The sequence below is a fragment of the Pleurodeles waltl genome, unplaced genomic scaffold (assembly GCF_031143425.1).
Source record: "Pleurodeles waltl isolate 20211129_DDA unplaced genomic scaffold, aPleWal1.hap1.20221129 scaffold_187, whole genome shotgun sequence".
In the NCBI taxonomy this organism is placed as follows: Eukaryota; Metazoa; Chordata; class Amphibia; order Caudata; family Salamandridae; genus Pleurodeles; species Pleurodeles waltl.
The window spans coordinates 103,678-127,734 of NW_027149893.1; the positions used below are offsets into that span (position 1 = coordinate 103,678).

General features: G+C 42.8%; 1 non-coding gene across 1 annotated transcript; it reads right to left on the reverse strand.

Annotated features, from left to right (window-relative positions):
• Positions 1–19,925: 19,925 nt before the first annotated feature.
• TRNAG-CCC (transfer RNA glycine (anticodon CCC)) lies at positions 19,926–19,996 on the reverse strand. Its single transcript has one exon. It is a non-coding gene; the product is annotated as a tRNA-Gly (tRNA).
• Positions 19,997–24,057: the final 4,061 nt, after the last annotated feature.

Sequence of the window (24,057 nt, forward strand, 5' to 3'; positions counted from 1 at the left end):
TCTTTATATGGTGCTCATTCCACCCGAATTCTCCTGTGTTCTAGATCAGAAGACATTCTTCGAGCCGCCGATTGGTCCAGTGATTCCATGTTTAAAATGTTTTATTATAAGCCAGTAGTACATGTTTCTTCTTTAGTGGTGGATCAGCTTTGAACCAGCATAATCGGAGCCTCCGGTCCTGACATAGAATACAAAATTTTCTAGCTTTGCAACAAGAATTTTAGATTCTATTAAGGACATGGAGGCTACGATTATCCCACCCATTGGGTCAAATATACATATATATATATTATGGATGTTTATTGCTTGTATTGCATTATGATGTAGGTGTGTTTGCACTCCCTTGATTTTTTCTGTTGGAGTAGAATTGGATCTCATTTTTTCTTTTCTTACAGGAACTGATTCCAAACAGGCATAAAGATTTGTGGATCTTCCGTGTTTTGTTGTTGGCAAGAGCTGGCGGTAAGTCTTTTTGATGTTGAAGTTATCCAGGAGGATCATGTCCGGAACTGTTCATCTGAGAGTGGTATTGGACTTTGCAAAGAAAGAGGAAGTCAGATGGTGCCTTTCTAGTTTATAGACTGTGTTGGACTACTATTGGTGGGGTATGCGTGGGCGTGGTTCAAAGACTCATGGTAGTCTGTTTTCTGTGTTTACTGTTTTTTTATTGGCTGCTATTTTTTGAGTGGAAAAGATTGTGAAGCATAATCCTCGCCTACGTGTCCTTAATATAATCTACAATTCTTGTTGCAAAGCTAGAAAATGTTGTGTCCTCTGCACTACTTTATGGTGAGTTGAAACTGCCACTAAACAAAATTCCGATCCTCACCAGCAGGGACATTGATCACCAGAGTTATGTTGAGATTTTGATAGTTTCATGAAAATTGCTGGACGCACAAGGAAGTTCACCTGCTTTTAAGGTATTTTTAAACAGAGCTCCCCCACCAAACTTAGCACCAGGTGCAGCTGCACCGGTCGCACCACCCAAAAGCCAGCCCTGCTATTGGTAATGCCCGTTTGTATTACTCGTCATCCTACGAAGCCACTAAAACATAGGCATCCTTATTTAACCAGCTAGTTGTTTGCTGTGAGATTTAACCATCCAGGCAGTTAGAATTTGCCCCTTTTGGGGGTTATTTTTAGGGATGGGAGGATTTGCAAACAGTTTACATATGGAACAGGTGTAATTTACATGACAATGATGCCAAGTAAGCTTGTGGGGTTGTCTCTGTCCAGGAGCCATGCTCTAGTACTGAATGTCACGTGAGATACATGCTCAGTGCATCTCTGTGTGTATTTTTAAACTTAGAAGATGAGCATCTCTGGCACAAGTCACGTGGCAGCAGCAACATTCTAGACTCTCAGATCCGGAAAATATTTCTCCGCCAAACGAGTTTCCTGAAAGCAAAAATTACACTAACTGGAAGCGCAATTTAAAAATACTCAGCATTACACCTCAAAAAGTCTCCCTCTGTGCACTGTTCAGCATCAGTCACACATCACCTCTTGTAGGGTCACCGCGGGCTCTAAGATGAACTCCTGACACCCCCCGCCCGGTTGTCCTCTAGGGCAGGATCTAAACAGCTGCTCACGTTTGTTGATTTAAAGATCTGTAAACAGTCCTGATGCTCCTCTCCGCCTCCGAATGTAAACGCTCAGCAGCTCTTGAGATTGAGGGGCTTCTCCTCCTTTCCGCCCCTTCTGGGGGCTGATCTTGGAAGCTCTGCGGTTCCCTTCAGCAGCTCCGCGGTTCCCCTTAGCAGCTCTGCGGTTCCTCTCAACAGCTCTGCGGTCCCCCTCAGCAGCTCCGCGGTTCCTCTCAGCAGCTCCGTGGTTCCCTCTAACACCGACCCTGCGGTACCCCGGGGGTCCACGGGCTGCACTGATCGACGCAGCTGAGAGGGCGTAGTTTAAATAACACATATTAAAATAAAATGCTCATATCAATGCTTAACGATGTTGCATAGAAAACGACAATGATAGTGATTTTGCTTAAACGTGCATTTGAATTATGACTATAATGTGTGTGGCCACCAGTGTGTACGCAAACTAATAACTCATAAATAGAATCATTAATGCTATGGTTAGTCAAGTTATATTAACGATTATGATATTGCATTTATATTGACAAATCTTATAGGCCTTAAGTTAGCGTGAGCTGTGGGTTTTAGTCGCCTGGCTCTCATATTAAAAGCATTTTTCTGTTTTCCAGTGTGCTGACTCGCAAAGGGCCATGACCCTGCAAATGCTCTTTTTCTTCAACTTGGAAGATGAATGTATCAGTACAATCCGGCTCTTATCCGCATGCTTGCTGCTTTAGTATGAGTTTATACACAAGATTGAAACAAATGTAGATTAATGTAATGTACAAGGACGTTTAAACCATGAACAAAGGGACTCATGACCCGAGAAGACGTGCCAAGATGTGAAGTAACCCCCGGATGTGCCACCTCCGAAGACGTCAATTATGAAGACCAATCAAAGTATTATGAATAAATGTGGGGTGACAATTAGAATTACCTAATGTATAATTTGATAGGTTAAAGATAGTGGGGTATAGCAAATGTCCAATAGAATTTTGGGGGAAGGTATTACGGAAAAGGGATAAAAACCCATGTCACAGAAAGGTCGGGGAACTAGGTAGGGAATGCTATTGATTTTATCCAGAAACTCTGTCACTCTGTTTGGTGACTTTGAGACTTATTAAAACCATCTTCACCCATTTTCTGCCCCTATACACTTCTCCTCCTTATGAGGGAAGTGTCCCCTGTCCTTTAGACAAAGTTTAAACTGATGGCGTTTTGACTGATGTCCTGAAGACGAAGACTGATCCTATGTGCTGACCTAATCCTTGGAGGGTAATTATGACAATGCAATTTGTAATTTGTCTGTTTGCTTTTCCTTTCTAGGTACCAACTGCTCATTTTGGTAGTGACCTTAGTTAGATGTTTTCCAAATTGGTGTTCTAAATTGTTTTTGCATGAAGCCCAACATGCTGATGCTAATTAGCGGTTAGTACAGGAGTTCACTTCGACTGACGCAAATAGACAAATGACTGACGTTACACTATGCTGAACTGAGACGCATATGTTATTTGCCGTATTCTGATCTATGTTCACGCCGTGCTATGTTCTTATGTTTGTGATCTTTGCATTAATGAAATCTTATCACAGTTGCCATATCGTGACTATGCTCTTATGCTTTCTGATATTGAAATTAACTCTTTTGCTTGTAGATTGTAATCAATAGGGAATAAAATTTATAAAATCCTACCAAGGTGTGGTTATTCATGGCTGAAAGGCCATGATTACATCGACAATTTGATTAATGTCTTTATCTAAAGTAAAGTGCATTGTGGTGGTAAATATTGATGACATTATTGATATATTGCTTGACATACTGATCAGTTATCTCGTCCTACGGTGTCTCTCCACTGGGTCACAAGATTCATTGGCCTAAAACGAGTCCTAATGTGTAACAAATTAACATAGAAGGACGCGTTAACAGTTCTGGTAGCAGAGGTTGTTTAATTTGTTTTTCTGTGATAATGCAAATTGGAGGTATGATGGGTTTCTAAGTTCACCATGACTTTCCCGGGATCTCGGAGCCTGCCTAAGTGAGTTGGGGATGTTCTCGGTGCCATAATGTGTGTGGTTCAGGGTTTTTGCGCTTGCTTAGCTCATGCCTTTTTGCAGGTGATTGCGAAATTTGTGTGTATCTAGGCCAAGTAAATGTTGTTTTAGTAGGAGTGGGCGTACTTCATATGAGTGTGGCGCTTGGTGCTCAAAATTATCCACGTGGTTGGTTGTTTATGTACGGACCTGTCGTGGTCTAAGACTCCGGAGTATGTTGACAAGTGTAGGAGACACTTGGATTTATGTTGTAATCTGTGTGGTTTAATAGGTCAATCGGGCGTGGTTGACAAGTCAAGTTTGAGTTGAAACATATGTGTGAAACCTTCGATGGAGATTTGGCAAGTTCTAAAGTGCACTAGGATGAGCCATTGACAAGTCGAGAGTAGAGTTTGCGGGTCGAATTCTACTTGCGTATGCGGGAGCTGATAAGGAGAAAGTAGCGGCTGAGGCTTCAAGTGAAATCTCTGTAAAGTTCTGAAGCGAATGAGTTACCCCTCCTGTAGTAAACCTGCAGATTTGTGTTGTCATTTAAGGTGCTCACAATAATTTGCATTAGTTTGTGTGAATTCAGTGAGGAACGGACGAGCCGCAAGACTTTGTCAGCTGCAGTGTGTGTGAGTGTGACGTCAGTGGTGCCGCGCTGAGATAGGTCAGTCGTTGAGAGGGGTCGCACACGGATTGGCTGCCGTCCGTGAGAGGCAATAGGTTGAGAAAGGTGGGTGAAGAGTGTCCTGGGAACTAAGTCACTTCTGATTAAAATATACAAATAAGAGAAAATTGCAAAATGAATTTTGTCAAGGCATTTAAGAGCGCTCTGAAAGGAGACGCATATATTGTAGCAACTGATGGGGAGCCTACACCACCTGAGGATTCTCCAGCTTATATAGTCATGGAAGAGTAAGGTGTCGCGCCTTGTTTATGGATGAAACAGTGGCGCAAATTAACAGAGAAAGAGGGATGTTTAGCATTCCCAGAACATGGGATGTTCAATACGAGGGTGCTAGAGAATTTGAGGTGGATGTTAAGTACACAGAAACCACCTCCGAGGCCAGCTCAGTATGAAGCTTTAGCGGTTTGGGATCTAATGGCTCTTAAACAAAGGCAAGAAAAGTTTCAGAGAAGAATGAGAAGGGCAGAAAAATCCTATGCTGAGGCTAGATGGGATAACGAGAGTAAAATGTGGAGAAGGGGAATTGTTGACGGACTAAAATTGTTCCCAGCAATAGCACAGGGAGAGGAAACACAGGGAAAGAAAGCCTCCTGTAAGACAGATAAAGACTCTAATAAATCTAAAGAGAATATAAGACCTTGGGAAGAAGAAGATGATTCAGATGATGAGGAATTCATTGACAGATTATTACATGATCGCCCGCCACCTTATGCGGTGAGTGACAGTGCTCCAAGCACTAGCATGGACCCTGGGAACCAGACGCAGGAAAAGGGAGTTGCTGATACGGTACAGACTAGTGATACGGCATTGATACAGAATGGTGTCAGTGTACCCACTGCACCAGACATACCGATACAGTTGCAGCCTCCACCGCAGATACAGAGAATCTACCCAGACGTTCCAGTACTTGAGACTACTACAAATCTGATAGTGCCGCCAGACCCGATATATACAAAATCAAAATTAATGCAGATTGAATCAACTCCGAAATTGCTGTCTCAGCCATAGCCACAACTGATACCAGGGTACAACCCAGTAGCTGGTCCACCATTAGTGCCTGTCCCGGGTACTTTAGAACAGACCTATGGAGTTACTGCTCCACGAAGTCTGGGACCAGGTCAAAAACCTGCCGCCATATCATTACCATTTACTGTGGGTCCTCCAGTGCCATTGTATGCGCAAGGCAAAACTGGCGTATGTGACCAGAGAGTAATGACTCAAGATGTGATAAGAGGAGGGTCTATGGGAACCCCCCAGATAATGGCCCCAGGAGAACAAGCAGTTGAAAAGCTGAGGTCTTTAATAGACCTTAGCCCAGTGGGAGCACCCATAGAAGCAATACGTCAAGCAGGGCTAGGGGGTTTAACCCCACAGACAATGAGTACAAACTCCTCACAGTCACCGATGACACATGCAGGGAACATCTCACTCCAGGGTTTCACAGTCCAACAGCTAAACGAATGGCTAGAAAGGACAAATACTTCACAAAAGGCTGCAGTGACTACAGTCGAATCAGAAAAGGAAAGGCAAGATGAATACCTAAACTTTGTATGGTTAGGTGCAGAAGCTGCTGAATTAGTGGAAGGTACAATGGGAGTAAATAGATTAGAGTCATACACGGAAGCAGAATTAAGATTGTTGTGTCCCAAGATTACCAAAGAAGTAGGCAAGGTGCATCAGAGATTAGCCAACCTGGCAGATAAATACAACATTGATATCGGAAACACTAAACACCTGAAAAGAAGTTACAGATTGGATTTTGACTCTAAAGACTTTGAGCACATGAGGTCTGCTGGAATGAAGGCACATTTGAAAGAATTGTTTCAAAGTGCGCAAGTTTGGGGTGCACTGGAAAAATGGGAAGGCAGGTGGGCAAAGAAAAGAGATAAGGAAAAGGGTGACAGTCCAGGGCCTAAACAAGACAAGGCCTCGCCCGATCTGGAATCAGTGAAAATATTACCCATGGACCAGAGGAGACATCCCATCATTTACCAATGACTATCCTAGATTGAAGGAGAAGCCGATCGAATGGTACCAACAGACAGACAGGTTTGTGAAACTTGCAAAGTGTCTTTGGGAAGACTTGAATACTTTATTTGAAATAATTGTTCCACCTGATTTGTGGCTTGAGTGCAAGAGAGGAGTAGATTGGCCGCTGAAGGAGCTGGCAAGGGGTAAGGTGACCGGGGCACCCTCTGAAGAGGTGATGAAGTATTATCATAAGGTGATTGAGTTTTTTAAACAAAAGGTGTCGCCGAAGGTGACTGATTGGCAGAAGATCGACCGGACCTCTCAAGAGGTTAAGGAATCAATACATGCTTACTATGAGAGATTGTTAAAGGCATTCAAACACTACAGTGGTACTGAGACTATTGAACCGAAAGACATGAACCATCTCGTGTTCAGATTTGTCGAATGGTTGAGACCAGAAGTTAGCCAGATGACTAAGAATCATTTGATTTGTTGGCAAGCGAAGCCGATTGATGAAGTGTTGCAGTATGCAAAATACTGTAGTGATAAGATTGAGCTGAAACAGAAAAAGCTGAAAGAGAAAGTGATGGTGATTCAGATAAGGGCTGCACAGGCAGGAATACAGGGAAATGGAGTTCAACAAATGATACAGCAGCAACCGTAAATGAATGGTGCGTTTCAGACGCAGCCAAGAGGTCGAGGCCGAGGATTTGTGATTCGCGGTCCGGACTTGAATACTGTTGTGGTTCAAAATGACGTGCAAGGGGCAAAAAGGATGTCACCATGTCACGCATGCGGGGGCGTGGGGCACTGGAAACGGGAGTGCCCGAATATGGTGCAGGATGGTGTTGTTCAGCAAAGCGCTAATGTTGGTACATTGCAAAATGTAAGAGGCCAAAAATAAGACATCAAAACCTGAATTTTCAGAACAATCTGGTACAAATGCAAGGGGCACAGTCCATGCAACAGATGCAAATGTCGCGTTTACAGCCAGCGCAAATGCAACTAGTACAACAGCAGGTTCCCATGGTACCTAGACAGCAAATGCAATTACCAATGGCTCCGATGGGACAGCAACAGGTGATGCTTCCTCAACAGGTCACAGGCCAGGTAATGAGTCAAAATAATACAGTACAACAGTTTCTATTACGAGGTGGAAATGGCATGAATGAAGAGTGGTCAGATGATAGCTCAGACAGCGAAGAGTGCTGTAGGAAAGTACCATCTTGCCTGGCATGTTACCCCCAGTTTTCACTGTATATATGTTGTTTTAGTTGTATGTGTCACTGGGACCCTGGTAACCCAGGGCCCCAGTGCTCATAAGTGTGCCTGAATGTGTTACCTGTGTAGTGACTAACTGTCTCACTGAGGCTCTGCTAATCAGAACCTCAGTGGTTATGCTCTCTCATTTCTTTCCAAATTGTCACTGACAGGCTAGTGACCATTTTTACCAATTTACATTGGCTTACTGGAACACCCTTATAATTCCCTAGTATATGGTACTGAGGTACCCAGGGTATTGGGGTTCCAGGAGATCCCTATGGGCTGCAGCATTTCTTTTGCCACCCATAGGGAGCTCTGACAATTCTTACACAGGCCTGCCACTGCAGCCTGAGTGAAATAACGTCCACGTTATTTCACAGCCATTTTACACTGCACTTAAGTAACTTATAAGTCACCTATATGTCTAACCTTTACCTGGTAAAGGTAAGGTGCAAAGTTACTTAGTGTGAGGGCACCCTGGCACTAGCCATGGTGCCCCCACATTGTTCAGAGCCAATTCCCTGAACTTTGTGAGTGCGGGGACACCATTACACGCGTGCACTACATATAGGTCACTACCTATATGTAGCTTCACAATGGTAACTCCGAATATGGCCATGTAACATGTCTATGATCATGGAATTGCCCCCTCTATGCCATCCTGGCATTGTTGGTACAATTCCATGATCCCAGTGGTCTGTAGCACAGACCCTGGTACTGCCAAACTGCCCTTCCTGGGGTTTCACTGCAGCTGCTGCTGCTGCCAACCCCTCAGACAGGCATCTGCCCTCCTGGGGTCCAGCCAGGCCTGGCCCAGGATGGCAGAACAAAGAACTTTCTCTGAGAGAGGGTGTGACACCCTCTCCCTTTGGAAAATTGTGTGAAGGCAGGGAAGGAGTAGCCTCCCCCAGCCTCTGGAAATGCTTTATTGGGCACAGATGTGCCCAATTCTGCATAAGCCAGTCTACACCGGTTCAGGGACCCCTTAGCCCCTGCTCTGGCGCGAAACTGGACAAAGGAAAGGGGAGTGACCACTCCCCTGACCTGCACGTCCCCTGGGAGGTGTCCAGAGCTCCTCCAGTGTGCTCCAGACCTCTGCCATCTTGGAAACAGAGGTGCTGCTGGCACACTGGACTGCTCTGAGTGGCCAGTGCCACCAGGTGACGTCAGAGACTCCTGCTGATAGGCTCCTTCAGGTGTTAGTAGCCTATCCTCTCTCCTAGGTAGCCAAACCCTCTTTTCTGGCTATTTAGGGTCTCTGTCTCTGGGGAAACTTTAGATAACGAATGCAAGAGCTCATCCGAGTTCCTCTGCATCTCTCTCTTCACCTTCTGATAAGGAAACGACCGCTGACCGCACTGGAAGCCTGCAAACCTGCAACATAGTAGCAAAGACGACTACTGCAACTCTGTAACGCTGATCCTGCCGCCTTCTCGACTGTTTTCCTGCTTGTGCATGCTGTGGGGGTAGCCTGCCTCCTCTCTGCACCAGAAGCTCCGAAGAAATCTCCCGTGGGTCGACGGAATCTTCCCCCTGCAACCGCAGGCACCAAAAGCTGCATTACCGGTCCCTTGGGTCTCCTCTCAGCACGACGAGCGAGGTCCCTCGAATCCAGCGACTCTGTCCAAGTGACCCCCACAGTCCAGTGACTCTTCAGCCCAAGTTTGGTGGAGGTAAGTCCTTGCCTCACCTCGCTGGGCTGCATTGCTGGGAACCGCGACTTTGCAGCTACTCCGGCCCCTGTGCACTTCCGGCGGAAATCCTTTGTGCACAGCCAAGCCTGGGTCCACGGCACTCTAACCTGCATTGCACGACTTTCTAAGTTGGTCTCCGGCGACGTGGGACTCCTTTGTGCAACTTCGGCGAGCACCTTTCACGCATCCTTGTAGTGCCTGTTTCTGGCACTTCTCTGGGAGCTACCTGCTTCAGTGAGGGCTCTTTGTCTTGCTCGACGTCCCCTCTCTCTTCAGGTCCAATTTGCGACCTCCTGGTCCCTCCTGGGCCCCAGCAGCGTCCAAAACCGCCAAACGCACAATTTGCGCCTAGCAAGGCTTGTTGGCGTCCTTTCGGCGGGAAAACACTTCTGCACAACTCTCCAAGGCGAGAGGGATCCGTCCACCAAAGGGGAAGTCTCTAGCCCTTTTCGTTCCTGCAGAAACCTCAGCTTCTTCTGTCAAGTCGAAGCTTCTTTGCACCCGCAGCTGGCATTTCCTGGGCATCTGCCCATCTCCGACTTGCTTGTGACTTTTGGACTTGGTCCCCTTGTTCCACAGGTACCCTAGATTGGAAATCCACAGTTGTTGCATTGCTGGTTTGTGTCTTTCCTGCATTATTCCTCTAACACGACTATTTTGTCCTTAGGGGAACTTTAGTGCACTTTGCACTCACTTTTCAGGGTCTTGGGGAGGGTTATTTTTCTAACTCTCACTATTTTCTAATAGTCCCAGCGACCCTCTACAAGGTCACATAGGTTTGGGGTCCATTCGTGGTTCGCATTCCACTTTTGGAGTATATGGTTTGTGTTGCCCCTATCCCTATGTTTCCCCATTGCATCCTATTGTAACTATACATTGTTTGCACTGTTTTCTAAGACTATACTGCATATTTTTGCTATTGTGTATATATATCTTGTGTATATTTCCTATCCTCTCACTGAGGGTACACTCTAAGATACTTTGGCATATTGTCATAAAAATAAAGTACCTTTATTTTTAGTATAACTGTGCATTGTGTTTTCTTATGATATTGTGCATATGACACTAAGTGGTACTGTAGTAGCTTCACACGTCTCCTAGTTCAGCCTAAGCTGCTCTGCTAAGCTACCATTATCTATCAGCCTAAGCTGCTAGACACCCTATACACTAATAAGGGATAACTGGGCCTGGTGCAAGGTGCAAGTACCCCTTGGTACTCACTACAAGCCAGTCCAGCCTCCTACAAGTGCAGGCTTGCAGCATCCTTAGAGGTGGATCAGAGGGGTCCATATGTGGAAGGAAAGGTGATGGGCTACAAAGTCTTGTTTCTGGTTGATACCAGTGCTACACGCTTTAGAGTCAGGAGTGCAGAGGTTCCAAAATTACCACTTTCGGGGCGTACCATAAGGGTAGTCGGAGTAGCAAACCAATATTTGACAAACCCGATTACAGATCCAGTACAGTTTGAGATCGGCAACTTTCAGGGGCTACATAGGTTTGTAGTCTGTGATTCAAGTCCAGTATCCTTACTGGGAAGGGACTTACTGTGCAAGACAAAATGCTCGATTTCCTGTTCCAATGATGGAATCGAAGTACAGACAAATAGTGACGGTGAAGGAGATGAAGGTCAGTTCTCAGAAGAAGAGACAGGAACAACAAATGAGGATTACCCTTTAATTACCCTGTTCCCAATGCTTACCATGATCGATCTACCTGTTGAGTTACAGGGAACTGTGACAGAGAAGGGGTGGGATCTGACAGGAAAAGAAGTGGGACTAATAAAAGGCTTAGAACCAGTTAGAGTCCAGGTAAAGCCGAATGTGGTGTTTCCTCAGGTGCCACAATATCATATGGCACAAGATGTCCTTATCGAAGTGTCACAGATAATTGCAGATTTCCTGAGACAGGGAGTCCTGAGAGAGGTGCTGAACAGTCCGTGTAACTCTCCCATAATGGGTTTAAAGAAGCCCTGTGGAAAGGTTCGAATTGTGCAAGATTTGAGAAAAATAAACAAAATTGTGGTAAAATGTTGCCCTGTAGTGCCCAATCCAGCAGTGATCATGTTTCAGGTTCCATGTGATGCTGAGTGGTTCACCATTATAGATCTGTCACAAGCTTTCTTTTCGATACCTCTTCATGAGGACAGCCAATTTTTGTTCAGTTTTAAATTCCTGGATAAGGTGTACAGTTGGTGCAGAATTCCACAAGGGTTTTCTGACTCACCGTCCATCTTTAACCAGATACTGAAAAAGAATTTGGAATCCTTAGTACTACCATTTAACTCGACTCTAGTGCAGTACATTGATGATTTGCTGATTGCATCTAAAACTACGGACAACTGTAAATACGATACCATTGCCTTGCTGAATCATTTGGGAAAGAACGGACACAAGGTGTCACCTAAGAAGTTGCAATACTGTCAGAAAGAGGTGAAATATCTAGGACATCTAATCGAAAAAGGGTCCAGGAGAATATAAAAGGAAAGAATAACAGCCATTTTACAAATGAAACCTTCAACGACAAAAAGAGATGTCAGGATGTTTTTGGGAATGGTGGGCTACTGTCGTCAGTGGATACCCAACTTCTCGATCATCTCGAAACCCTTAATAAGACTGACAGGAAAGGAAATCAAGGATGAGCCGTATACCATAGCTTTCTCCAAAGAGGAGCTTGAATCATTTATGGAATTGAGAGAATGCATGTGCAGGGCACCAGCGTTAGGAATGCCTGATTATACGAAGCCTTTTCTACTGTTTTGTCATGAACGTGATGCCTGTTCTTTGTCTGTTTTGACACAGGTCCATGGAGGTGCAAATCGCCCTGTAGCATATTTTTCAGCTACCTTGGACCCCGTCCCGGCAGCCTTACTGGGTTGTTTGCACGCAGTTGCAGCAGTTGGTCAGAGCCTTACGCAGTGTAAAGGCATAGTCATGGGATACCCCCTAACAGTAATGGTTCCGCATTCAGTTGAAATTTTGTTGACTCGAACTAAAACTCAACACATGACAAATGCTCGTCTCACTAAGTACGAGACAATCATACTGGGGTCACCAAATGTCTCGCTAAAACGATGTACTGTATTGAACCCAGCAACTTTACTTCCTGCTGAAAACTCTGAAATTAACAATGAGGAAGAGTTTGAATATGACTGTCTTGAGGTAACCGAATTATGTACCAAACCACGTCCCGATATTCAGGACACACCGTTAAAAGAAAATGACTATCATGTTTGTAGATGGGTCCTGTTTAAGAGATTCTTTTGGAACACTGGGAGCTGGATATGCTGTGTCTACCATAGCTGGTATCATTGAAGCTTCCTGGCTCGAGAGAGTGTTTTCCGCACAAGTGGCAGAATTAATTGCCCTTACCAAGGCATGCCAAGCAGCTGTGAATCTGAGAGTCACTATCTATACTGATAGCAGATACGGATTTGGAATTGTACATGATTTTGGCCAACTATGGTCACAGGGGGGTTTCATGACCTCTTCTGGTTCTCCTGTGAAAAATGGTGAACAAATAAAGGATTTGTTACATGCAATTCAGCTACCTCTTGAAATTGCCGTGGTGAAATGCAATGCTCATGTTAAGTCGCAAGACTTTGTGTCCATGGGAAACGGTTATGCAGATCAAGTTGCAAGGTTTTGTGCATTGAACTGTATATCGTTCAAGGAGCAGTGGGAATTGTTACCACAAGCTGAAAATGACACATGTTTGAACCTTGCATTACGGGTGGTTGATACCCTAGATGAGTTAAAAACATTACAAGGTTGTGCAAGCAAAGAGGAAAAACTTTCCTGGCAAATAATGCAATGTGTACAGAGGGCTGATGATTTGTGGGTCTCAGATGAAGGAAAATTAGTCCTGCCAAACAGTCTTCTGTCTCAGTTTGCCAGGCTGTATCACGGACAGGCTCACCTTGGGTGGGATGCAATGATCAGGTCATTTAAAATCGACTGGTTCAACCCAAAATTCAGACATGCTGCCGAGGTTATTTGTCACAGGTGCCTCATCTATCAACAGATGAATGCTGGAAAGGGAACAGTGGTAACTTTGAGCCACATTGGGAGAGCTGACGGTCCGTTCAGCAAAATGCAAGTGGACTTCATTGAAATGCCTCTTTGTGGAGGATTGAAGTACGTATTGGTGATTGTGTGTGTTTTCAGTCACTGGATTGAGGCCTACCCCACGCGTATAAATGATAGTTTTACAGTTGCGAAGCTGCTACTTAGGGAGTTAATACCAAGATTTGGGTTTCCTGTCTCTATAGAATCAGATAGGGGCAGACACTTCGAAAATGAGGTGATTAAACTCCTGTGTGCCGCACTCGACATCGAACAAAAACTGCATTGTAGCTATCGCCCTGAAGCATCATGACTAGTGGAGCAAATGAATGGTACTCTGAAATCGAGAATGGCAAAAATGTGCGCAGCTACCAATATGAAATGGCCAGATGCATTGCCCTTAGTGCTGATGTCAATGAGAAACACCCCGATAAGAAAACAGGACTATCCTCCCATGAGATCCTCATGGGCAGAGCTATGAGGTTGCTAGCAGTACCTGCAAATGCTCTAGTGAATATCACAAATGATGTGGTGTTGGACTACTGCAAAGGTTTGGCTGATGTGATTCGCTCTTTCTCTCACCAGGTAGAAGCTAACACATTGCCACCAATTGGAGATCCAGGCCACACCCTACAAGCTGGTGACTGGGTGGTTGTCAAGAAGCACGTGAGAAAATCGTGTCTGGAGCCACGCTGGAAAGGGCCGTATCAAATAATCTTGACAACCACTACTACCATGAAGTGTGCAGGAGTTCCAAACTGGATACATGCCAGTCACACAAAAAAGGTAACGTGTCCTGTTGAAGAGAAACTTGAAGTTTCCGGCATAACAGCTCCAGGGAGAGAGGTCTCAGAGTTAGAAAACAGTCAAGAGCGAACTGAGACTGCCGGAGGGCCCACTGAGAACAGCCTCGTCCCTCAAACAGTGAATGAGTTCGAGAGAGGTGACAGAGTGCCTATCTCAGTAGAGGCCGCAGGAGAACTAAATCAAGGAGAGGTTCTCCCAGAAGTAGACAGATACGGGTTAGAACTTGAACTCGGTACAGACCCAGAAGAAGAAGAAGGAGAAATAATAGAAAGAGATCGGAGTGTGCCAGAGTCTCCTGAACCAGTTGCAGGTCCATCAAGAGAAAACACCATATCACAAGAGGAGGGTGCTGTCCAGTGTTCTGAAAAGACACATCGAAAGAAGACACATAAGGGTGATAACTGGCTAGAGAAACCACTCCTAAGGATAAGAGACACACCAAATGAAACAATAACAGAGGAGAACGATACATCCCGAGTGGAAGACCTAAGTGAAGGAGAACAGCAAGGTGAACGAAAGCTGAAAAGAAAGAGAGTGGCAAACAGAAGATATACAGGTCCTGAATGGGCACATGCTACAACATCTGAGTGGCAACAAGAATTTCTAGCATTCTGTTTTGACCGAGAAGTACCAGGCCAATACTAAGGTACTTGAACAAATCAAAAGGAGAGACCTGGTTAAAATCGAAAATTGAAAACTGAGAAAAGAGACTTTATAAATTACCGAATGTGAGATTAGAACCGGATTGACTTCGAGAAACCCGATTATGACAAGCTGCTAACCTGATTTGACAAAAGGGGGTCCTGGAGTGAGTGAAGATGCTGTAAATACACGCAGAAGTGTGCTGACTCGCAAAGGGCCATGACCCTGCAAATGTTCTTTTTCTTCAACTTGGAAAATGAATGTATCAGTACAATCCTGTTCTCATCCGCATGCTTGCTGCTTTAGTATGAGTTTATACACAAGATTGAAACAAATGTAGATTAATGTAATGTACAAACCATGGACAAAGGAACTCATGACCCGAGAAGACGTGCCAAGCTGTGAAGTAACCCCCGGATGTGCCACCTCCGAAGACGTCAATTATGAAGACCAATCAAAGTGTTGTGAATAAATGTGGGGTGACAATTAGAATTACCTAATGTATAATTTGATAGGTTAAAGATAGTGGGGTACAGCAAATGTCCAATAGAATTTTGGGGGAAGGTATTACGGAAAAGGGATAAAAACCCATGTCACAGAAGGGTCGAGAGAACTAGGTAGGGAATGCTATTGATTTTATCCAGAAACTATGTCACTCTGTTTGGTGACTTTAAGACTTATTAAACCATCTTCCCCATAGACTGTCCATTTACACTTCTCCTCCTTATGAGGGAAGTGCCCCCTGTCCTTTAGACAAAGTTTAGACTGATGGCGTTTTGAGTGATGTCCTGAAGACGAAGACTGATCCTGTGTGCTGATCTAATCCTTGGAGGGTAATTATGACAATGCAATTTGTGATTTGTCTGTTTGCTTTTCCTTTCTAGGTACCAACTGCTCATTTTGGTAGAGACCTTAGTTAGATGTTTTCCAAATTGGTGTTCTAAATTGTTTTTGCATGAAGCCCAACATGCTGATGCTAATTAGCAGTTAGTACAGGTGTTCACTTCGACTGACGCAAATAGATAAATGACTGACGTTATGCCAGAGTCTCCTGAACCAGTTGCAGGTCCATCAAGAGAAAACACCATATCACAAGAGGAGGGTGCTGTCCAGTGTTCTGAAAAGACACATCGAAAGAAGACACATAAGGGTGATAACTGGCTAGAGAAACCACTCCTAAGGATAAGAGACACACCAAATGAAACAATAACAAAGGAGAACGATACATCCCGAGTGGAAGACCTAAGTGAAGGAGAACAGCAAGGTGAACGAAAGCTGAAAAGAAAGAGAGTGGCAAACAGAAGATATACAGGTCCTGAATGGGCACATGCTACAACATCTGAGTGGCAACAAGAATTTCTAGCATTCTGTTTTGACCGAGAAGTACCAGGCCAATACTAAGGTACTTGAACAAATCAAAAGGAGAGACCTGGTTAAAATCGAAAATTGAAAACTGAGAAAAGAGACTTTATAAATTACCGAATGTGAGATTAGAACCGGATTGACTTCGAGAAACCCGATTATGACAAGCTGCTAACCTGATTTGACAAAAGGGGGTCCTGGAGTGAGTGAAGATGCTGTAAATACACGCAGAAACCAATGGGAAAACTCAAAATCATTCTCAAGTTGATTGTTAGTCTACTATCTGATTCTGTACAGACATGGCTTATAATAGAGGTAGTAACAAGGGAAGTAAGGTGTGTGGTTGGCTAGGCCCTATAATAGGTATTGTGTGTGCAATAATAATTGTGGGAGTGATTGTGGGAATGCCATGGATAGAGAAAGAGACTATTAACGCAACTTCAAAACCTGAAACTACAACACTAACACCGTGGGAAAGATTTGAGCAAGATGCAAGACACTTGCATGAGGGAACTAATTCAAAAGGGGAACTTTCTACTAATGTCTTCCATCGTTTGTTGAATGAGTATGTGGAGACCATGAATGCGAAAGACTGTTATGTGTACACTAAACTTTCTTCATCTGTGCAGGAAGGAGTTACTTACCATGGCCTTCCTCTAACCTACGGGATTAGCTGCAGTTTGCTACTAACAAGGTTCTATAATCAAGCGCATGTGCAATACTTATATTCGAATCTGGATGTTGTGTTTTCTTTTGTGCCTGTGATTGAATTCCTGAACAAGTTAGCTAAGGAACATGATATAAAAATAGTTAGAGGATTCTTTGAGCCGACGCTTACATTTGGAACTGCTTATGCATATCGCAATAATTTAACTTGCTTGCTGTCACCTGTAGAGAAAAGCTTTTTAGATCATACTGAAAATAGACGCAAAGCACTAAAAGAAAGACTAGAAAAAGGATTAGAAAAACGCACATATTCAAATGATTATGCTTACACTGCAATAAAGACACAAGGCAAGCTAGCTATTGATGCATTACATGTAGGTAGGCTTTGTATATATAGGCCAAAATCTGAGCAGGACAATTTGTTTGTGGGAACGAGTGAATGCAGACATGTGTTTTTGTTTCAGAGCAAATGGACATTTATGTTGAATGGACAAGATCCAGCGATCCCTGGGATCTATTACATTTGTGGCCTTAATGCTTATTACCGTCTCCCTAGGGGATGGTGTGGGACATGTTATTTGGGAATAGTTTTCCCATAGATTTACCAGATTGATGACTTAAAACAAATACCTAAGACGTCTGAATTACAACATCCTAGACAAAAAGGAAAATCAGTGGCTGCTGTCATTGGTGATATATTTGGAGCTATAATCCCTTCAGTGGGGGTTATCTTGAATTCTATGAAGATTCAAAAGTTGTCTACTATTGTGGATAACATGCTGACAAATTTCACAGGGGCTTTTCTCCTGATGGATACTGAACTTGCTGCAGAAAGAGCTATGACTCTTTAAAATCGGCTTGCTTTAGACATTCTTTTAGCAAAGAGCGGTGGAGTCTGCAAGATGCTCAATGAGCGTCATTGTTGCTCATTCATTCCGGACAATAGTAAAAAGGTTAGAGGTATGCTTACTAACTTAACTAGAGATTGTGCAGATTTGAAGGATTTGAAGGAACCTGGAGTTTGGGAGAAATTTGGAAAAGGAATTGCCAGAGTAGGGAGCTGGTTTACCAATATTTGGGATGGGGTACTTGCTAAAATATTAATGGGTCTATTAATTGTTCTGGCCTGTCTTTTAGGATTATGGGGGGCATGTAAAATCAATGACAAAATTAAGAAGAATTGGACTAAAAGAACCAGAAGAAATGAAGAAAGTGAAAGAGAGAAAATGTTCAATGAAATATTGGGAAGTTCACATAAAGGGCAAGATGTTGAAATGCGCATTATGCGCAAGGTGAAAAATTAAAATGAAGGGTCAAAGGGAAAGGTTTGTGTGATGACGAGCGTCATCAGAGGAGGGACTGAGAGGGCGTAGTTTAAATAACACATATTAAAATAAAATGCTCATATCAATGCTTAACGATGTTGCATAGAAAACGACAATGATAGCTTAAACGTGCATTTGAATTATGACTATAATGTGTGTGGCCACCAATGTGTGCGCAAACTAATAACTCATAAATAGAATCATTAATGCTATGGTTAGTCAAGTTATATTAACGATCATGATATTGCATTTATATTGAAAAATCTTATAGGCCTTAAGTTAGCGTGAGCTGTGGGTTTTAGTTGCCTGGCTCTCATATTAAAAGCATTTTTCTATTTTCCAGTGTGCTGACTCGCAAAGGGCCATGACCCTGCAAATGTTCTTTTTCTTCAACTTGGAAAATGAATGTATCAGTACAATCCTGTTCTCATCCGCATGCTTGCTGCTTTAGTATGAGTTTATACACAAGATTGAAACAAATGTAGATTAATGTAATGTACAAACCATGGACAAAGGAACTCATGACCCGAGAAGACGTGCCAAGCTGTGAAGTAACCCCCGGATGTGCCACCTCCGAAGACGTCAATTATGAAGACCAATCAAAGTGTTGTGAATAAATGTGGGGTGACAATTAGAATTACCTAATGTATAATTTGATAGGTTAAAGATAGTGGGGTACAGCAAATGTCCAATAGAATTTTGGGGGAAGGTATTACGGAAAAGGGATAAAAACCCATGTCACAGAAGGGTCGAGAGAACTAGGTAGGGAATGCTATTGATTTTATCCAGAAACTATGTCACTCTGTTTGGTGACTTTAAGACTTATTAAACCATCTTCCCCATAGACTGTCCATTTACACTTCTCCTCCTTATGAGGGAAGTGCCCCCTGTCCTTTAGACAAAGTTTAGACTGATGGCGTTTTGAGTGATGTCCTGAAGACGAAGACTGATCCTGTGTGCTGATCTAATCCTTGGAGGGTAATTATGACAATGCAATTTGTGATTTGTCTGTTTGCTTTTCCTTTCTAGGTACCAACTGCTCATTTTGGTAGAGACCTTAGTTAGATGTTTTCCAAATTGGTGTTCTAAATTGTTTTTGCATGAAGCCCAACATGCTGATGCTAATTAGCAGTTAGTACAGGTGTTCACTTCGACTGACGCAAATAGATAAATGACTGACGTTATGCTATGCTGAACTGAGACGTATATGTTATTTGCCGTATTCTGATCTATGTTCACGCCGTGCTATGTTCTTATGTTTGTGATCTTTGCATTAATGAAATCTTATCACAGTTGCCATATCGTGACTATGCTCTTATGCTTTCTGATATTGAGATTAACTCTTTTGCTCGTACATTGTAATTAATAGGGAATAAAATTCATAAAATCCTACCAAGGTGCGGTTATTCATGGCTGAAAGGCCATGATTACATCGACAATTTGATTAATGTCTTTATCTAAAGTAAAGTGCATTGTGGTGGTAAATATTGATGAAATTATTGATATATTGCTTGACATATTGATCAGTTATCTCGTCCTACGGTGTCTCTCCACTGGGTCACAAGATTAATTGGCCTAAAACGACTCCTAATGTGTAACAAATTAACATAGAAGGACGCGTTAACACGGCCACAGAATAAGAGGGTGAATCTCACTGAGTGAGAAGATATTTGTAGTTCACAGTTAAAACCAGGCTCATGTGTACTTCGTTATTAAAACAACTTTGTTTTCCCACCAAGATAAAAAATCCCAACCGTACATTTCAAAATAAACTTATTTAGGTGTTAAAAATATAAAAGACCAAATTTTAAAGTCATAAATAAAAGACGTGCGCCAGCCGGGAATCGAACCCGGGTCACAAGAATGGGAATCTTGCATGATACCCCTACACTACTGGCGCGGATGGTCATTGAGTGGCACTTGCACTCTGTCAGCTCTGGCAGGAAACTGCCGTATGTGAGTGTTTTTTGGGTATAATTATTGACTTGCACATGGATTGAAGTCTCTTACACTCTACTAGGCGCTAGGAAACTACTCACAATTCATGTCTTTTTTAAGTGAAACAAGGAAGCAGATTATTTATTTATTTAATTAAGTGACTATGAAAGTGGATGAACTGAAGGAAGTTTAGAACAAACACCAACGTGGACATTGACGTAAACAAACATATAAGTAACAGGGGACAGTGCACTTATGGACACATTGAAGATGTACACCTCACGTAGCAAGACAAGGCGATGCTCTGCCTTTACAGTGTACATAAACTCCGTGCACCCGAATTTCAAATGTGGATCTTATAGAGGCGACGATAGAAAGCAGCATCTGTACATACGTCCGTATATTACACCACCCATCACACGCTGCAGATGTAATCTGCTCCTGAAGTTACATCCTACATCTCACAATGATGACAAGGACCAGTCACAGCATAGCGCCTCTCTTCACACAAGAATTGACAACAGTACAAACAATACAGCCGACGATAAAACATGTGACTGACTACTAGCCAAAAATAATATGTGTCCTCATTTCTCAGGCTAGTCCCGTGTCAGCCCCCTTCTCACTCCAGAGATTCACCCATCAGGGACCCAAACCTGGATTTCCATTTCAGCCATTAACAAAAATAATATTGGCAAAGCCAGTAAGTCACTTCTATGAGACAAAAGCTATTGACTTTGTCAATGCTTATCCATGTTGTGCAGAAGAGAGGATCGCTGTAGAAGGGGGTAGCAACGGATGTGCGTGCATGTGTGAAAGAATGAGTGTGTGTGATCTTTTAAAATGAATGTTTGGTGCGTGCCTGCATGTTTGAATCTTATGAGTGTCAATGGATGTGCGTGCATGTGTGAAAGAATGAGTGTGTGTGATGTTTTAAGATGAATGTTTGGTGCGTGCGTGCGTGTTTGAATCTTATGAGTGTTGTTAATGGAGGTGTGTGTGTGTCTGTGTGTGAAAGAATGAGTGTGTGTGTGTGTGTGTGCTTCCTGCCCGCCCCCTCCCTCCTAAAGCTGCCCGCCGCCATTGATAATATTATGTTTCATTTGTAACTATTTTATTTGGACTCTTTTGCACATTACTTATCAAGGTTGATGGCTCTTGCTTTTGCCGTCTTTCCCTTGAACCAAAGAGGACGTAGTTTGCTGATGGGGCCTACCTACCTCTTAATAGTTCATATAGTGTTAAACCAGTTGTAATTTTTCCTTTGTGCCAGTCATGCCAGTCATACCAGTAGGACCCTCGTGAGCCAATGCAGTAAGGCTTGGCTTGAGTGAAAGGGGTGCAACTAATTTGACATTTCTTACAATGACTTCATCTAACATAGTCAACTCTTTCTTTATCTTCCTATACAGTCGTACAGAATTTCATCTACTTGTTTCTCCTTCAGCCAGCCCTTAACAACTATATCAGAAACACTTGTCTACTCAAATCGTTAGCAATAGCAGTCGTCCACTGCATTTCACTAACAACCCTTGTTTATCCTGGTTTATTTAACAAATTGGCTACAGCTACATCTTCATCCATAAACCTTGCTTCATCCTCAGTCAATGTTTCTACACAAGGCATATGGGACAGATAATCAGCAGCAATGGTAGATTTGCCAAGAACATATTCAATATCTATTTCATATTCTTGTAATTTACTGACTAACTTTGTGATGCGGAGTGACATGCTTTCAGAATTGCACTTACTCAGTATGCTCACAAGCGCTTTGTGTTAATTTTCAATCAGAAATGGCCGTCACCACGGAAAAATCCTTTGAATTTTGCCACTGCCCACATGCATACCAAAAGTTCTCTTTTAATAACAGAGTATTTTGTTTTCGGTGCCCCTACTTTGTGTGATGCAAATGCTATGAGGCGCTTGCTGTTGGGCACTTCCAGACTTAGTATTGCTTCAAAGCCAACCTGGTTGGCATCCATGGTCACTATAGACAAAGAGTTTCATTGAATGAGTAAAGCATTGGGGCATTTTGAAACTATTTCTTAAGAGTTTGCATGCTTTTATCAAATTTTTCATTCTAGATGAACTCTCTATCTTTCTTGATTAAAAGATGCACAGTCTCCACCTTTTACGAATAGCTTGCTGCATAGACCCAGTTCATCCTGTTAGCTGAGGTGAGTCTATAATGGCAGCAATAAAGCTTGGTCTGGACTGAACTCCATCTGCACCAATAAAATGACCTAATTATTCCACTTTACCCATAAAGAAGTTACATTCCTCTCCTTTGAAGGTTAGACCAGTGTTTTGCATTCTTTTAAAGACCTCACTCAAGATTATCTGCTGGCTATCCAGATTCTCAGAAAAACACAATTATGTCAACCTAGAAGGCTCTAATACCTTGTAATTCTTTGAATCACTTAATCAAGACCTTTTGGAACATTGCGGAATCTGAATTGGGTCCACAAGGCATGAAGCCACATCTGAAAGAGGTTTTGTCACATGAGTCTTTGCATTGAATTATCAGGCAATATGTAGTTGTGAAATCAAACACCTTAGCATTGCCCAAGGTTGCCACCGTTTCATGCACATGGGGTAATGCTTGGTTTTCTACCACTACTTGGCAGTTCAGTTAGCGCAGATCCACACAAAGTCTGGTATCTGCATTTTTCTATTTTGAAATTACAAAAGGGGACAACCATGAAGAGGCTGGTACAGGTTTGATTACTCCTTAACACAACCACTTGTGCAGCAATTCATCAACATCCTTCGTGCACAACATTGAATGTTGAAGACTTTCTGTATAATAGGTGTGGCTCCCTGAGTTTGACAATATGTTGGTAACCTTTCAACATTCCTAATTTATCAGCAAAGGTGGATTCAAATTCTCGTAACATTTCATCCAAGTGTGTGTCTGTACTGTAAATACATAAAGTGCCTTGCCTAGGTTTATCATCATGTAAAGATTTTCCTGTTTAGAGCATCCAAGGATGCTCATGCCATGATTGACAACATGCATGTCTTTAATAGAGAGGGTTGCAAAAAAAAACTTCTAAATAGATTTGGTGCCCATCATAAGCTCCGGGTTTTATCTTACTGGGTTGAAACGTTCCCTTTTGCTGCATACTGTTGAATGTCTCTTGATATTTACACATTTTGTGGGTAGATCCTTATATTGCACCTTGGTTGGTCCTTTCCATCACTTTTATGCAGTATTATAACCATTAGTTTAAGGTCAATCAAATGTTCATCCATGTTGTCACTTTGAACTATCCTCCTCCTGGATAGTCGGTACTCTTTTCGGTTGTGTGCTCACCCATTTTCTTAAATAATAATCATTTAACAACCTCTATGCTAAAGTCATCTGGAGGTGTTTGAACAAACATGAAGCATTTAACAATAAGACTTTCTTTGAATGAACAGCACTAGTGGTGGCTTCCTTCTTTTTCCAGATGGAGTTTTACACAGATATGTGGCTTAACTAAAACACATTAATAACTTATTTTCGATACATAATTAGAAATGTATTTAAATTGCAATTATGTTATTTCAGTCTGTATATGAAGAATCATGTGTGGAAATGCAAAGAACATGTTGCTAATGCACAAAATATAAACCCAAAAAGCTTTTCCACGAGCAGAAGACACCGGATGTGATGAACGAAGGAGACAATTTGATAGACAATTCCTACAGAAACAGAAGTGACCACTGTGTGGCATAACAATTCCTCTGAAAGTACAGTGACTGACAGAATTCTACTGAGTCAATGCAATATGACCTGGAGATGGGGCAAACTGAAGGAGGTTGACAGGGACCATAAGAAGATCAGGGAGAGCTGGTTCCATTAATGGTGGACGGGGAGATGGTGTCAAAATTCTGCACCCCATGTGGATGGGACGAAGTACAGCGCCTCGAGGAATAACTGTAAAAGCACTGGGCTCCACCTCCTTGGGTTCTTTAAAGGTGATATATAAACAACAATTGACGTAATGATCCAAAGGCAGGGGAGTGATGGGGGAATTG